The sequence below is a fragment of the Rhynchophorus ferrugineus genome, unplaced genomic scaffold (genome assembly GCF_030347505.1).
Source record: "Rhynchophorus ferrugineus isolate W39M unplaced genomic scaffold, kcgeb_rfMv2 rfM7, whole genome shotgun sequence".
NCBI lineage: Eukaryota > Metazoa > Arthropoda > Insecta > Coleoptera > Curculionidae > Rhynchophorus > Rhynchophorus ferrugineus.
In genome coordinates, this window is record NW_027472586.1 from 5,640,000 (window position 1) to 5,659,057 (window position 19,058).

At 26.9% G+C, this 19,058-nt stretch overlaps 1 protein-coding gene across 1 annotated transcript in view; it reads left to right on the forward strand.

Annotated features, from left to right (window-relative positions):
- The window catches only part of LOC143199320 (CUGBP Elav-like family member 1), a 631,257-nt gene that overhangs the window by 91,913 nt on the left and 520,286 nt on the right, over positions 1-19,058 (forward strand). The window lies entirely within an intron of this gene.

A 19,058-nucleotide genomic window follows, 5' to 3' on the forward strand; every position in this document is an offset into this window, starting at 1 on the left:
AAAGAATTTTACGCTGAATCGAATGGTGGTATAATAAATTGTGTACAATGTTTAGTTTCTAAGATATATTATAAAAAGTGTATTTTCAAAAAACTGATGGATCTCGGTTTTTGTTACATATCTTTGAAACCGTCACATTACAAGCAATTTAACATGGATTTTCGTTTCTTTCATTACAAAATACTTGTATTTTGCGAGTTTTATTTTTTTCCGAAAATTTAAAAATATGGAAATTTTTCCATGCAAATGGTCGGAAAATTTGCGATTTTTTGCCATTTTCAATGTTTTTGTTCCCATTTCTGTTAAAACAATCTCAGGTTAATATAAATTACTGGGTTTATAAAGAATTTTACGCTGAATCGAGTGGTGGTATAATAATTTGTGTACAATATTTAGTTTCTAAGATATATTATAAAAAGTGTATTTTCAAAAAACTGATTTATCTCGGTTTTTGTTACATATCTTTGAAACCGTCACTTTACAAGCAATTTAACATGGATTTTCGTTTCTTTCATTACAAAATACTTGTATTTTGAGAGTTTTATTTTTTTCCGAAAATTTAAAAATATGGCAATTTTTCCATGCAAATGGTCGGAAAATTTGCGATTTTTTGCCATTTTCAATGTTTTTGTTCCCATTTCTGTTAAAACAATCTCAGGTTAATATAAATTACTGGGTTTATAAAGAATTTTACGCCGAATCGAATGGTGGTATAATAAATTGTATACAATGTTTAGTTTCTAAGATATATTATAAAAAGTGTATTTTCAAAAAACTGATGGATCTCGGTTTTTGTTACATATCTTTGAAACCGTCACTTTACAAGCAATTTAACATGGATTTTCGTTTCTTTCATTACAAAATACTTGTATTTTGAGAGTTTTAATTTTTTCCGAAAATTTAAAAATATGGCAATTTTTCCATGCAAATGGTCGGAAAATTTGCGATTTTTTGCCATTTTCAATGTTTTTGTTCCCATTTCTGTTAAAACAATCTCAGGTTAATATAAATTACTGGGTTTATAAAGAATTTTACGCTGAATCGAATGGTGATATAATAAATTGTGTACAATGTTTAGTTTCTAAAATATATTATAAAAAGTGTATTTTCAAAAAACTGATGGATCTCGGTTTTTGTTACATATCTTTGAAACCGTCACTTTACAAGCAATTTAACATGGATTTTTGTTTCTTTCATTACAAAATACTTGTATTTTGAGAGTTTTATTTTTTTCCGAAAATTTAAAAATATGGCAATTTTTCCATGCAAATGGTCGGAAAATTTGCGATTTTTTGCCATTTTCAATGTTTTTGTTCCCATTTCTGTTAAAACAATCTCAGGTTAATATAAATTACTGGGTTTATAAAGAATTTTACGCTGAATCGAATGGTGATATAATAAATTGTGTACAATGTTTAGTTTCTAAAATATATTATAAAAAGTGTATTTTCAAAAAACTGATGGATCTCGGTTTTTGTTACATATCTTTGAAACCGTCACTTTACAAGCGATTTAACATGGATTTTCGTTCCTTTCATTACAAAATACTTGTAATTTGAGAGTTTTATTTTTTTCCGAAAATTTAAAAATATGGCAATTTTTCCATGCAAATGGTCGGAAAATTTGCGATTTTTTGCCATTTTCAATGGTTTTGTTCCCATTTCTGTTAAAACAATCTCAGGTTAATATAAATTACTGGGTTTATAGAGAATTTTACGCTAAATCGAATGTTGGTATAATAAAGTGTGTACAATGTTTAGTTTCTAAGATATATTATAAAAAGTGTATTTTCAAAAAACTGATGGATCTCGGTTTTTGTTACATATCTTTGAAACCGTCACTTTACAAGCAATTTAACATGGATTTTCGTTTCTTTCATTACAAAATACTTGTATTTTGAGAGTTTTATTTTTTTCCGAAAATTTAAAAATATGGCAATTTTTCCATGCAAATGGTCGGAAAATATGCGATTTTTTGCCATTTTCAATGTTTTTGTTCCCATTTCTGTTAAAACAATCTCAGGTTAATATAAATTACTGCGTTTATAGAGAATTTTACGCTGAATCGAATGTTGGTATAATAAAGTGTGTACAATGTTTAGTTTCTAAGATATATTATAAAAAGTGTATTTTCAAAAAACTGATGGATCTCGGTTTTTGTTACATATCTTTGAAACCGTCACTTTACAAGCGATTTAACATGGATTTTCGTTCCTTTCATTACAAAATACTTGTAATTTGAGAGTTTTATTTTTTTCCGAAAATTTAAAAATATGGCAATTTTTCCATGCAAATGGTCGGAAAATTTGCGATTTTTTGCCATTTTCAATGTTTTTGTTCCCATTTCTGTTAAAACAATATCAGGTTAATATAAATTACTGGGTTTATAAAGAATTTTACGCTGAATCGAATGGTGGTATAATAAATTGTGTACAATGTTTAGTTTCTAAGATATATTATAAAAAGTGTATTTTCAAAAAACTGATGGATCTCGGTTTTTGTTACATATCTTTGAAACCGTCACTTTACAAGCGATTTATCATGGATTTTCGTTCCTTTCATTACAAAATACTTGTAATTTGAGAGTTTTATTTTTTTCCGAAAATTTAAAAATATGGCAATTTTTCCATGCAAGTGGTCGGAAAATTTGCGATTTTTTGCCATTTTCAATGTTTTTGTTCCCATTTCTGTTAAAACAATATCAGGTTAATATAAATTACTGGGTTTATAAAGAATTTTACGCTGAATCGAATGGTGGTATAATAAATTGTGTACAATGTTTAGTTTCTAAGATATATTATAAAAAGTGTATTTTCAAAAAACTGATGGATCTCGGTTTTTGTTACATATCTTTGAAACCGTCACTTTACAAGCAATTTAACATGGATTTTCGTTTCTTTCATTACAAAATACTTGTAATTTGAGAGTTTTATTTTTTCCGAAAATTTAAAAATATGGCAATTTTTCCATGCAAATGGTCGGAAAATTTGCGATTTTTTGCCATTTTCAATGTTTTTGTTGACATTTCTGTTAAAACAATCTCAGGTTAATATAAATTACTGGGTTTATAAAGAATTTTACGCTGAATCGAATGGTGGTATAATAAATTGTGTACAATGTTTAGTTTCTAAGATATATTATAAAAAGTGTATTTTCAAAAAACTGATGGATCTCGGTTTTTGTTACATATCTTTGAAACCGTCACATTACAAGCAATTTAACATGGATTTTCGTTTCTTTCATTACAAAATACTTGTATTTTGCGAGTTTTATTTTTTTCCGAAAATTTAAAAATATGGAAATTTTTCCATGCAAATGGTCGGAAAATTTGCGATTTTTTGCCATTTTCAATGTTTTTGTTCCCATTTCTGTTAAAACAATCTCAGGTTAATATAAATTACTGGGTTTATAAAGAATTTTACGCTGAATCGAGTGGTGGTATAATAATTTGTGTACAATATTTAGTTTCTAAGATATATTATAAAAAGTGTATTTTCAAAAAACTGATTTATCTCGGTTTTTGTTACATATCTTTGAAACCGTCACTTTACAAGCAATTTAACATGGATTTTCGTTTCTTTCATTACAAAATACTTGTATTTTGAGAGTTTTATTTTTTTCCGAAAATTTAAAAATATGGCAATTTTTCCATGCAAATGGTCGGAAAATTTGCGATTTTTTGCCATTTTCAATGTTTTTGTTCCCATTTCTGTTAAAACAATCTCAGGTTAATATAAATTACTGGGTTTATAAAGAATTTTACGCCGAATCGAATGGTGGTATAATAAATTGTATACAATGTTTAGTTTCTAAGATATATTATAAAAAGTGTATTTTCAAAAAACTGATGGATCTCGGTTTTTGTTACATATCTTTGAAACCGTCACTTTACAAGCAATTTAACATGGATTTTCGTTTCTTTCATTACAAAATACTTGTATTTTGAGAGTTTTAATTTTTTCCGAAAATTTAAAAATATGGCAATTTTTCCATGCAAATGGTCGGAAAATTTGCGATTTTTTGCCATTTTCAATGTTTTTGTTCCCATTTCTGTTAAAACAATCTCAGGTTAATATAAATTACTGGGTTTATAAAGAATTTTACGCTGAATCGAATGGTGATATAATAAATTGTGTACAATGTTTAGTTTCTAAAATATATTATAAAAAGTGTATTTTCAAAAAACTGATGGATCTCGGTTTTTGTTACATATCTTTGAAACCGTCACTTTACAAGCAATTTAACATGGATTTTTGTTTCTTTCATTACAAAATACTTGTATTTTGAGAGTTTTATTTTTTTCCGAAAATTTAAAAATATGGCAATTTTTCCATGCAAATGGTCGGAAAATTTGCGATTTTTTGCCATTTTCAATGTTTTTGTTCCCATTTCTGTTAAAACAATCTCAGGTTAATATAAATGACTGGGTTTATAAAGAATTTTACGCTGAATCGAATGGTGGTATAATAAATTGTGTACAATGTTTAGTTTCTAAGATATATTATAAAAAGTGTATTTTCAAAAAACTGATGGATCTCGGTTTTTGTTACATATCTTTGAAACCGTCACTTTACAAGCGATTTAACATGGATTTTCGTTCCTTTCATTACAAAATACTTGTAATTTGAGAGTTTTATTTTTTTCCGAAAATTTAAAAATATGGCAATTTTTCCATGCAAATGGTCGGAAAATTTGCGATTTTTTGCCATTTTCAATGGTTTTGTTCCCATTTCTGTTAAAACAATCTCAGGTTAATATAAATTACTGGGTTTATAGAGAATTTTACGCTAAATCGAATGTTGGTATAATAAAGTGTGTACAATGTTTAGTTTCTAAGATATATTATAAAAAGTGTATTTTCAAAAAACTGATGGATCTCGGTTTTTGTTACATATCTTTGAAACCGTCACTTTACAAGCAATTTAACATGGATTTTCGTTTCTTTCATTACAAAATACTTGTATTTTGAGAGTTTTATTTTTTTCCGAAAATTTAAAAATATGGCAATTTTTCCATGCAAATGGTCGGAAAATATGCGATTTTTTGCCATTTTCAATGTTTTTGTTCCCATTTCTGTTAAAACAATCTCAGGTTAATATAAATTACTGCGTTTATAGAGAATTTTACGCTGAATCGAATGTTGGTATAATAAAGTGTGTACAATGTTTAGTTTCTAAGATATATTATAAAAAGTGTATTTTCAAAAAACTGATGGATCTCGGTTTTTGTTACATATCTTTGAAACCGTCACTTTACAAGCGATTTAACATGGATTTTCGTTCCTTTCATTACAAAATACTTGTAATTTGAGAGTTTTATTTTTTTCCGAAAATTTAAAAATATGTCAATTTTTCCATGCAAATGGTCGGAAAATTTGCGATTTTTTGCCATTTTCAATGTTTTTGTTCCCATTTCTGTTAAAACAATCTCAGGTTAATATAAATTACTGGGTTTATAAAGAATTTTACGCTGAATCGAATGGTGGTATAATAAATTGTGTACAATGTTTAGTTTCTAAGATATATTATAAAAAGTGTATTTTCAAAAAACTGATGGATCTCGGTTTTTGTTACATATCTTTGAAACCGTCACTTTATAAGGAATTTAACATGGATTTTCGTTTCTTTCATTACAAAATACTTGTAATTTGAGAGTTTTATTTTTTCCGAAAATTTAAAAATTTGGCAATTTTTCCATGCAAATGGTCGGAAAATTTGCGATTTTTTGCCATTTTCAATGTTTTTGTTCCCATTTCTGTTAAAACAATCTCAGGTTAATATAAATTACTGGGTTTATAAAGAATTTTACGCTGAATCGAATGGTGGTATAATAAATTGTGTACAATGTTTAGTTTCTAAGATATATTATAAAAAGTGTATTTTCAAAAAACTGATGGATCTCGGTTTTTGTTACATATCTTTGAAACCGTCACTTTACAAGCGATTTATCATGGATTTTCGTTCCTTTCATTACAAAATACTTGTAATTTGAGAGTTTTATTTTTTTCCGAAAATTTAAAAATATGGCAATTTTTCCATGCAAGTGGTCGGAAAATTTGCGATTTTTTGCCATTTTCAATGTTTTTGTTCCCATTTCTGTTAAAACAATATCAGGTTAATATAAATTACTGGGTTTATAAAGAATTTTACGCTGAATCGAATGGTGGTATAATAAATTGTGTACAATGTTTAGTTTCTAAGATATATTATAAAAAGTGTATTTTCAAAAAACTGATGGATCTCGGTTTTTGTTACATATCTTTGAAACCGTCACTTTACAAGCAATTTAACATGGATTTTCGTTTCTTTCATTACAAAATACTTGTAATTTGAGAGTTTTATTTTTTCCGAAAATTTAAAAATATGGCAATTTTTCCATGCAAATGGTCGGAAAATTTGCGATTTTTTGCCATTTTCAATGTTTTTGTTGACATTTCTGTTAAAACAATCTCAGGTTAATATAAATTACTGGGTTTATAAAGAATTTTACGCTGAATCGAATGGTGGTATAATAAATTGTGTACAATGTTTAGTTTCTAAGATATATTATAAAAAGTGTATTTTCAAAAAACTGATGGATCTCGGTTTTTGTTACATATCTTTGAAACCGTCACATTACAAGCAATTTAACATGGATTTTCGTTTCTTTCATTACAAAATACTTGTATTTTGCGAGTTTTATTTTTTTCCGAAAATTTAAAAATATGGAAATTTTTCCATGCAAATGGTCGGAAAATTTGCGATTTTTTGCCATTTTCAATGTTTTTGTTCCCATTTCTGTTAAAACAATCTCAGGTTAATATAAATTACTGGGTTTATAAAGAATTTTACGCTGAATCGAGTGGTGGTATAATAATTTGTGTACAATATTTAGTTTCTAAGATATATTATAAAAAGTGTATTTTCAAAAAACTGATTTATCTCGGTTTTTGTTACATATCTTTGAAACCGTCACTTTACAAGCAATTTAACATGGATTTTCGTTTCTTTCATTACAAAATACTTGTATTTTGAGAGTTTTATTTTTTTCCGAAAATTTAAAAATATGGCAATTTTTCCATGCAAATGGTCGGAAAATTTGCGATTTTTTGCCATTTTCAATGTTTTTGTTCCCATTTCTGTTAAAACAATCTCAGGTTAATATAAATTACTGGGTTTATAAAGAATTTTACGCCGAATCGAATGGTGGTATAATAAATTGTATACAATGTTTAGTTTCTAAGATATATTATAAAAAGTGTATTTTCAAAAAACTGATGGATCTCGGTTTTTGTTACATATCTTTGAAACCGTCACTTTACAAGCAATTTAACATGGATTTTCGTTTCTTTCATTACAAAATACTTGTATTTTGAGAGTTTTAATTTTTTCCGAAAATTTAAAAATATGGCAATTTTTCCATGCAAATGGTCGGAAAATTTGCGATTTTTTGCCATTTTCAATGTTTTTGTTCCCATTTCTGTTAAAACAATCTCAGGTTAATATAAATTACTGGGTTTATAAAGAATTTTACGCTGAATCGAATGGTGATATAATAAATTGTGTACAATGTTTAGTTTCTAAAATATATTATAAAAAGTGTATTTTCAAAAAACTGATGGATCTCGGTTTTTGTTACATATCTTTGAAACCGTCACTTTACAAGCAATTTAACATGGATTTTTGTTTCTTTCATTACAAAATACTTGTATTTTGAGAGTTTTATTTTTTTCCGAAAATTTAAAAATATGGCAATTTTTCCATGCAAATGGTCGGAAAATTTGCGATTTTTTGCCATTTTCAATGTTTTTGTTCCCATTTCTGTTAAAACAATCTCAGGTTAATATAAATGACTGGGTTTATAAAGAATTTTACGCTGAATCGAATGGTGGTATAATAAATTGTGTACAATGTTTAGTTTCTAAGATATATTATAAAAAGTGTATTTTCAAAAAACTGATGGATCTCGGTTTTTGTTACATATCTTTGAAACCGTCACTTTACAAGCGATTTAACATGGATTTTCGTTCCTTTCATTACAAAATACTTGTAATTTGAGAGTTTTATTTTTTTCCGAAAATTTAAAAATATGGCAATTTTTCCATGCAAATGGTCGGAAAATTTGCGATTTTTTGCCATTTTCAATGGTTTTGTTCCCATTTCTGTTAAAACAATCTCAGGTTAATATAAATTACTGGGTTTATAGAGAATTTTACGCTAAATCGAATGTTGGTATAATAAAGTGTGTACAATGTTTAGTTTCTAAGATATATTATAAAAAGTGTATTTTCAAAAAACTGATGGATCTCGGTTTTTGTTACATATCTTTGAAACCGTCACTTTACAAGCAATTTAACATGGATTTTCGTTTCTTTCATTACAAAATACTTGTATTTTGAGAGTTTTATTTTTTTCCGAAAATTTAAAAATATGGCAATTTTTCCATGCAAATGGTCGGAAAATATGCGATTTTTTGCCATTTTCAATGTTTTTGTTCCCATTTCTGTTAAAACAATCTCAGGTTAATATAAATTACTGCGTTTATAGAGAATTTTACGCTGAATCGAATGTTGGTATAATAAAGTGTGTACAATGTTTAGTTTCTAAGATATATTATAAAAAGTGTATTTTCAAAAAACTGATGGATCTCGGTTTTTGTTACATATCTTTGAAACCGTCACTTTACAAGCGATTTAACATGGATTTTCGTTCCTTTCATTACAAAATACTTGTAATTTGAGAGTTTTATTTTTTTCCGAAAATTTAAAAATATGTCAATTTTTCCATGCAAATGGTCGGAAAATTTGCGATTTTTTGCCATTTTCAATGTTTTTGTTCCCATTTCTGTTAAAACAATCTCAGGTTAATATAAATTACTGGGTTTATAAAGAATTTTACGCTGAATCGAATGGTGGTATAATAAATTGTGTACAATGTTTAGTTTCTAAGATATATTATAAAAAGTGTATTTTCAAAAAACTGATGGATCTCGGTTTTTGTTACATATCTTTGAAACCGTCACTTTATAAGGAATTTAACATGGATTTTCGTTTCTTTCATTACAAAATACTTGTAATTTGAGAGTTTTATTTTTTCCGAAAATTTAAAAATTTGGCAATTTTTCCATGCAAATGGTCGGAAAATTTGCGATTTTTTGCCATTTTCAATGTTTTTGTTCCCATTTCTGTTAAAACAATCTCAGGTTAATATAAATTACTGGGTTTATAAAGAATTTTACGCTGAATCGAATGGTGGTATAATAAATTGTGTACAATGTTTAGTTTCTAAGATATATTATAAAAAGTGTATTTTCAAAAAACTGATGGATCTCGGTTTTTGTTACATATCTTTGAAACCGTCACTTTACAAGCAATTTAACATGGATTTTCGTTTCTTTCATTACAAAATACTTGTATTTTGGGAGTTTTATTTTTTTCCGAAAATTTAAAAATATGGAAATTTTTCCATGCAAATGGTCGGAAAATTTGCGATTTTTTGCCATTTTCAATGTTTTTGTTCCCATTTCTGTTAAAACAATCTCAGGTTAATATAAATTACTGGGTTTATAAAGAATTTTACGCTGAATCGAGTGGTGGTATAATAATTTGTGTACAATATTTAGTTTCTAAGATATATTATAAAAAGTGTATTTTCAAAAAACTGATTTATCTCGGTTTTTGTTACATATCTTTGAAACCGTCACTTTACAAGCAATTTAACATGGATTTTCGTTTCTTTCATTACAAAATACTTGTATTTTGAGAGTTTTAATTTTTTCCGAAAATTTAAAAATATGGCAATTTTTCCATGCAAATGGTAGGAAAATTTGCGATTTTTTGCCATTTTCAATGTTTTTGTTCCCATTTCTGTTAAAACAATCTCAGGTTAATATAAATTACTGGGTTTATAAAGAATTTTACGCCGAATCGAATGGTGATATAATAAATTGTGTACAATGTTTAGTTTCTAAGATATATTATAAAAAGTGTATTTTCAAAAAACTGATGGATCTCGGTTTTTGTTACATATCTTTGAAACCGTCACTTTACAAGCAATTTAACATGGATTTTCGTTTCTTTCATTACAAAATACTTGTAATTTGAGAGCTTTATTTTTTTCCGAAAATTTCAAAATATGGCAATTTTTCCATGCAAATGGTCGGAAAATTTGCGATTTTTTGCCATTTTCAATGTTTTTGTTCCCATTTCTGTTAAAACAATCTCAGGTTAATATAAATTACTGGGTTTATAAAGAATTTTACGCTGAATCGAATGGTGATATAATAAATTGTGTACAATGTTTAGTTTCTAAAATATATTATAAAAAGTGTATTTTCAAAAAACTGATGGATCTCGGTTTTTGTTACATATCTTTGAAACCGTCACTTTACAAGCAATTTAACATGGATTTTCGTTTCTTTCATTACAAAATACTTGTATTTTGAGAGTTTTATTTTTTTCCGAAAATTTAAAAATATGGCAATTTTTCCATGCAAATGGTCGGAAAATTTGCGATTTTTTGCCATTTTCAATGTTTTTGTTCCCATTTCTGTTAAAACAATCTCAGGTTAATATAAATTACTGCGTTTATAGAGAATTTTACGCTGAATCGAATGTTGGTATAATAAAGTGTGTACAATGTTTAGTTTCTAAGATATATTATAAAAAGTGTATTTTCAAAAAACTGATGGATCTCGGTTTTTGTTACATATCTTTGAAACCGTCACTTTACAAGCGATTTAACATGGATTTTCGTTCCTTTCATTACAAAATACTTGTAATTTGAGAGTTTTATTTTTTTCCGAAAATTTAAAAATATGTCAATTTTTCCATGCAAATGGTCGGAAAATTTGCGATTTTTTGCCATTTTCAATGTTTTTGTTCCCATTTCTGTTAAAACAATCTCAGGTTAATATAAATTACTGGGTTTATAAAGAATTTTACGCTGAATCGAATGGTGGTATAATAAATTGTGTACAATGTTTAGTTTCTAAGATATATTATAAAAAGTGTATTTTCAAAAAACTGATGGATCTCGGTTTTTGTTACATATCTTTGAAACCGTCACTTTATAAGGAATTTAACATGGATTTTCGTTTCTTTCATTACAAAATACTTGTAATTTGAGAGTTTTATTTTTTCCGAAAATTTAAAAATTTGGCAATTTTTCCATGCAAATGGTCGGAAAATTTGCGATTTTTTGCCATTTTCAATGTTTTTGTTCCCATTTCTGTTAAAACAATCTCAGGTTAATATAAATTACTGGGTTTATAAAGAATTTTACGCTGAATCGAATGGTGGTATAATAAATTGTGTACAATGTTTAGTTTCTAAGATATATTATAAAAAGTGTATTTTCAAAAAACTGATGGATCTCGGTTTTTGTTACATATCTTTGAAACCGTCACTTTACAAGCAATTTAACATGGATTTTCGTTTCTTTCATTACAAAATACTTGTATTTTGGGAGTTTTATTTTTTTCCGAAAATTTAAAAATATGGAAATTTTTCCATGCAAATGGTCGGAAAATTTGCGATTTTTTGCCATTTTCAATGTTTTTGTTCCCATTTCTGTTAAAACAATCTCAGGTTAATATAAATTACTGGGTTTATAAAGAATTTTACGCTGAATCGAGTGGTGGTATAATAATTTGTGTACAATATTTAGTTTCTAAGATATATTATAAAAAGTGTATTTTCAAAAAACTGATTTATCTCGGTTTTTGTTACATATCTTTGAAACCGTCACTTTACAAGCAATTTAACATGGATTTTCGTTTCTTTCATTACAAAATACTTGTATTTTGAGAGTTTTAATTTTTTCCGAAAATTTAAAAATATGGCAATTTTTCCATGCAAATGGTCGGAAAATTTGCGATTTTTTGCCATTTTCAATGTTTTTGTTCCCATTTCTGTTAAAACAATCTCAGGTTAATATAAATTACTGGGTTTATAAAGAATTTTACGCCGAATCGAATGGTGATATAATAAATTGTGTACAATGTTTAGTTTCTAAGATATATTATAAAAAGTGTATTTTCAAAAAACTGATGGATCTCGGTTTTTGTTACATATCTTTGAAACCGTCACTTTACAAGCAATTTAACATGGATTTTCGTTTCTTTCATTACAAAATACTTGTATTTTGAGAGTTTTAATTTTTTCCGAAAATTTAAAAATATGGCAATTTTTCCATGCAAATGGTCGGAAAATTTGCGATTTTTTGCCATTTTCAATGTTTTTGTTCCCATTTCTGTTAAAACAATCTCAGGTTAATATAAATTACTGGGTTTATAAAGAATTTTACGCCGAATCGAATGGTGGTATAATAAATTGTGTACAATGTTTAGTTTCTAAGATATATTATAAAAAGTGTATTTTCAAAAAACTGATGGATCTCGGTTTTTGTTACATATCTTTGAAACCGTCACTTTACAAGCAATTTAACATGGATTTTCGTTTCTTTCATTACAAAATACTTGTAATTTGAGAGCTTTATTTTTTTCCGAAAATTTCAAAATATGGCAATTTTTCCATGCAAATGGTCGGAAAATTTGCGATTTTTTGCCATTTTCAATGTTTTTGTTCCCATTTCTGTTAAAACAATCTCAGGTTAATATAAATTACTGGGTTTATAAAGAATTTTACGCTGAATCGAATGGTGATATAATAAATTGTGTACAATGTTTAGTTTCTAAAATATATTATAAAAAGTGTATTTTCAAAAAACTGATGGATCTCGGTTTTTGTTACATATCTTTGAAACCGTCACTTTACAAGCAATTTAACATGGATTTTCGTTTCTTTCATTACAAAATACTTGTATTTTGAGAGTTTTATTTTTTTCCGAAAATTTAAAAATATGGCAATTTTTCCATGCAAATGGTCGGAAAATTTGCGATTTTTTGCCATTTTCAATGTTTTTGTTCCCATTTCTGTTAAAACAATCTCAGGTTAATATAAATTACTGGGTTTATAAAGAATTTTACGCTGAATCGAGTGGTGGTATAATAATTTGTGTACAATATTTAGTTTCTAAGATATATTATAAAAAGTGTATTTTCAAAAAACTGATTTATCTCGGTTTTTGTTACATATCTTTGAAACCGTCACTTTACAAGCAATTTAACATGGATTTTCGTTTCTTTCATTACAAAATACTTGTATTTTGAGAGTTTTATTTTTTTCCGAAAATTTAAAAATATGGCAATTTTTCCATGCAAATGGTCGGAAAATTTGCGATTTTTTGCCATTTTCAATGTTTTTATTCCCATTTCTGTTAAAACAATCTCAGGTTAATATAAATTACTGGGTTTATAAAGAATTTTACGCTGAATCGAGTGGTGGTATAATAATTTGTGTACAATATTTAGTTTCTAAGATATATTATAAAAAGTGTATTTTCAAAAAACTGATTTATCTCGGTTTTTGTTACATATCTTTGAAACCGTCACTTTACAAGCAATTTAACATGGATTTTCGTTTCTTTCATTACAAAATACTTGTATTTTGAGAGTTTTAATTTTTTCCGAAAATTTAAAAATATGGCAATTTTTCAATGCAAATGGTCGGAAAATTTGCGATTTTTTGCCATTTTCAATGTTTTTGTTCCCATTTCTGTTAAAACAATCTCAGGTTAATATAAATTACTGGGTTTATAAAGAATTTTACGCCGAATCGAATGGTGATATAATAAATTGTGTACAATGTTTAGTTTCTAAGATATATTATAAAAAGTGTATTTTCAAAAAACTGATGGATCTCGGTTTTTGTTACATATCTTTGAAACCGTCACTTTACAAGCAATTTAACACGGATTTTGGTTTCTTTCATTACAAAATACTTGTATTTTGAGAGTTTTATTTTTTTCCGAAAATTTAAAAATATGGCAATTTTTCCATGCAAATGGTCGGAAAATTTGCGATTTTTTGCCATTTTCAATGTTTTTGTTCCCATTTCTGTTAAAACAATCTCAGGTTAATGTAAATTACTGGGTTTATAAAGAATTTTACGCCGAATCGAATGGTGGTATAATAAATTGTGTACAATGTTTAGTTTCTAAGATATATTATAAAAAGTGTATTTTCAAAAAACTGATGGATCTCGGTTTTTGTTACATATCTTTGAAACCGTCACTTTACAAGCAATTTAACATGGACTTTCGTTTCTTTCATTACAAAATACTTGTATTTTGAGAGTTTTAATTTTTTCCGAAAATTTAAAAATATGGCAATTTTTCCATGCAAATGGTCGGAAAATTTGCGATTTTTTGCCATTTTCAATGTTTTTGTTCCCATTTCTGTTAAAACAATCTCAGGTTAATATAAATTACTGGGTTTATAAAGAATTTTACGCCGAATCGAATGGTGGTATAATAAATTGTGTACAATGTTTAGTTTCTAAGATATATTATAAAAAGTGTATTTTCAAAAAACTGACGGATCTCGGTTTTTGTTACATATCTTTGAAACCGTCACTTTACAAGCAATTTAACATGGATTTTCGTTTCTTTCATTACAAAATACTTGTATTTTGAGAGTTTTAATTTTTTCCGAAAATTTAAAAATATGGCAATTTTTCCATGCAAATGGTCGGAAAATTTGCGATTTTTTGCCATTTTCAATGTTTTTGTTCCCATTTCTGTTAAAACAATCTCAGGTTAATATAAATTACTGGGTTTATAAAGAATTTTACGCCGAATCGAATGGTGATATAATAAATTGTGTACAATGTTTAGTTTCTAAGATATATTATAAAAAGTGTATTTTCAAAAAACTGATGTATCTCGGTTTTTGTTACATATCTTTGAAACCGTCACTTTACAAGCAATTTAACATGGACTTTCGTTTCTTTCATTACAAAATACTTGTATTTTGAGAGTTTTAATTTTTTCCGAAAATTTAAAAATATGGCAATTTTTCCATGCAAATGGTCGGAAAATTTGCGATTTTTTGCCATTTTCAATGTTTTTGTTCCCATTTCTGTTAAAACAATCTCAGGTTAATATAAATTACTGGGTTTATAAAGAATTTTACGCCGAATCGAATGGTGGTATAATAAATTGTGTACAATGTTTAGTTTCTAAGATATATTATAAAAAGTGTATTTTCAAAAAACTGATGGATCTCGGTTTTTGTTACATATCTTTGAAACCGTCACTTTACAAGCAATTTAACATGGATTTTCGTTTCTTTCATTACAAAATACTTGTATTTTGAGAGTTTTAATTTTTTCCGAAAATTTAAAAATATGGCAATTTTTCCATGCAAATGGTCGGAAAATTTGCGATTTTTTGCCATTTTCAATGTTTTTGTTCCCATTTCTGTTAAAACAATCTCAGGTTAATATAAATTACTGGGTTTATAAAGAATTTTACGCTGAATCGAATGGTGGTATAATAAATTGTGTACAATGTTTAGTTTCTAAGATATATTATAAAAAGTGTATTTTCAAAAAACTGATGGATCTCGGTTTTTGTTACATATCTTTGAAACCGTCACTTTACAAGCAATTTAACATGGATTTTCGTTTCTTTCATTACAAAATACTTGTAATTTGAGAGTTTTATTTTTTTCCGAAAATTTAAAAATATGGAAATTTTTCCATGCAAATGGTCGGAAAATTTGCGATTTTTTGCCATTTTCAATGTTTTTGTTCCCATTTCTGTTAAAACAATCTCAGGTTAATACAAATTACTGGGTTTATAAAGAATTTTACGCTGAATCAAGTGGTGGTATAATAATTTGTGTACAATATTTAGTTTCTAAGATATATTATAAAAAGTGTATTTTCAAAAAACTGATTTATCTCGGTTTTTGTTACATATCTTTGAAACCGTCACTTTACAAGCAATTTAACATGGATTTTCGTTTCTTTCATTACAAAATACTTGTATTTTGAGAGTTTTAATTTTTTCCGAAAATTTAATAATATGGCAATTTTTCCATGCAAATGGTCGGAAAATTTGCGATTTTTTGCCATTTTCAATGTTTTTGTTCCCATTTCTGTTAAAACAATCTCAGGTTAATATAAATTACTGGGTTTATAAAGAATTTTACGCCGAATCGAATGGTGGTATAATAAATTGTGTACAATGTTTAGTTTCTAAGATATATTATAAAAAGTGTATTTTCAAAAAACTGATGGATCTCGGTTTTTGTTACATATCTTTGAAACCGTCACTTTACAAGCAATTTAACATGGATTTTCGTTTCTTTCATTACAAAATACTTGTATTTTGAGAGTTTGAATTTTTTCCGAAAATTTAAAAATATGGCAATTTTTCCATGCAAATGGTCGGAAAATTTGCGATTTTTTGCCATTTTCAATGTTTTTGTTCCCATTTCTGTTAAAACAATCTCAGGTTAATATAAATTACTGGGTTTATAAAGAATTTTACGCCGAATCGAATGGTGGTATAATAAATTGTGTACAATGTTTAGTTTCTAAGATATATTATAAAAAGTGTATTTTCAAAAAACTGACGGATCTCGGTTTTTGTTACATATCTTTGAAACCGTCACTTTACAAGCAATTTAACATGGATTTTCGTTTCTTTCATTACAAAATACTTCTATTTTGAGAGTTTTAATTTTTTCCGAAAATTTAAAAATATGGCAATTTTTCCATGCAAATGGTCGGAAAATTTGCGATTTTTTGCCATTTTCAATGTTTTTGTTCCCATTTCTGTTAAAACAATCTCAGGTTAATATAAATTACTGGGTTTATAAAGAATTTTACGCCGAATCGAATGGTGATATAATAAATTGTGTACAATGTTTAGTTTCTAAGATATATTATAAAAAGTGTATTTTCAAAAAACTGATGTATCTCGGTTTTTGTTACATATCTTTGAAACCGTCACTTTACAAGCAATTTAACATGGACTTTCGTTTCTTTCATTACAAAATACTTGTATTTTGAGAGTTTTAATTTTTTCCGAAAATTTAAAAATATGGCAATTTTTCCATGCAAATGGTCGGAAAATTTGCGATTTTTTGCCATTTTCAATGTTTTTGTTCCCATTTCTGTTAAAACAATCTCAGGTTAATATAAATTACTGGGTTTATAAAGAATTTTACGCCGAATCGAATGGTGGTATAATAAATTGTGTAAAATGTTTAGTTTCTAAGATATATTATAAAAAGTGTATTTTCAAAAAACTGATGGATCTCGGTTTTTGTTACATATCTTTGAAACCGTCACTTTACAAGCAATTTAACATGGATTTTCGTTTCTTTCATTACAAAATACTTGTAATTTGAGAGTTTTAATTTTTTCCGAAAATTTAAAAATATGGCAATTTTTCCATGCAAATGGTCGGAAAATTTGCGATTTTTTGCCATTTTCAATGTTTTTGTTCCCATTTCTGTTAAAACAATCTCAGGTTAATATAAATTACTGGGTTTATAAAGAATTTTACGCTGAATCGAATGGTGGTATAATAAATTGTGTACAATGTTTAGTTTCTAAGATATATTATAAAAAGTGTATTTTCAAAAAACTGATGGATCTCGGTTTTTGTTACATATCTTTGAAACCGTCACTTTACAAGCAATTTAACATGGATTTTCGTTTCTTTCATTACAAAATACTTGTAATTTGAGAGTTTTATTTTTTTCCGAAAATTTAAAAATATGGAAATTTTTCCATGCAAATGGTCGGAAAATTTGCGATTTTTTGCCATTTTCAATGTTTTTGTTCCCATTTCTGTTAAAACAATCTCAGGTTAATATAAATTACTGGGTTTATAAAGAATTTTACGCTGAATCGAATGGTGATATAATAAATTGTGTACAATGTTTAGTTTCTAAAATATATTATAAAAAGTGTATTTTCAAAAAACTGATGGATCTCGGTTTTTGTTACATATCTTTGAAACCGTCACTTTACAAGCAATTTAACATGGATTTTCGTTTCTTTCATTACAAAATACTTGTATTTTGAGAGTTTTATTTTTTTCCGAAAATTTAAAAATATGGCAATTTTTCCATGCAAATGGTCGGAAAATTTGCGATTTTTTGCCATTTTCAATGTTTTTGTTCCCATTTCTGTTAAAACAATCTCAGGTTAATATAAATTACTGGGTTTATAAAGAATTTTACGCTGAATCGAGTGGTGGTATAATAATTTGTGTACAATATTTAGTTTCTAAGATATATTATAAAAAGTGTATTTTCAAAAAACTGATTTATCTCGGTTTTTGTTACATATCTTTGAAACCGTCACTTTACAAGCAATTTAACATGGATTTTCGTTTCTTTCATTACAAAATACTTGTATTTTGAGAGTTTTATTTTTTTCCGAAAATTTAAAAATATGGCAATTTTTCCATGCAAATGGTCGGAAAATTTGCGATTTTTTGCCATTTTCAATGTTTTTATTCCCATTTCTGTTAAAACAATCTCAGGTTAATATAAATTACTGGGTTTATAAAGAATTTTACGCTGAATCGAGTGGTGGTATAATAATTTGTGTACAATATTTAGTTTCTAAGATATATTATAAAAAGTGTATTTTCAAAAAACTGATTTATCTCGGTTTTTGTTACATATCTTTGAAACCGTCACTTTACAAGCAATTTAACATGGATTTTCGTTTCTTTCATTACAAAATACTTGTATTTTGAGAGTTTTAATTTTTTCCGAAAATTTAAAAATATGGCAATTTTTCCATGCAAATGGTCGGAAAATTTGCGATTTTTTGCCATTTTCAATGTTTTTGTTCCCATTTCTGTTAAAACAATCTCAGGTTAATATAAATTACTGGGTTTATAAAGAATTTTACGCCGAATCGAATGGTGATATAATAAATTGTGTACAATGTTTAGTTTCTAAGATATATTATAAAAAGTGTATTTTCAAAAAACTGATGGATCTCGGTTTTTGTTACATATCTTTGAAACCGTCACTTTACAAGCAATTTAACATGGATTTTCGTTTCTTTCATTACAAAATACTTGTATTTTGAGAGTTTTAATTTTTTCCGAAAATTTAAAAATATGGCAATTTTTCCATGCAAATGGTCGGAAAATTTGCGATTTTTTGCCATTTTCAATGTTTTTGTTCCCATTTCTGTTAAAA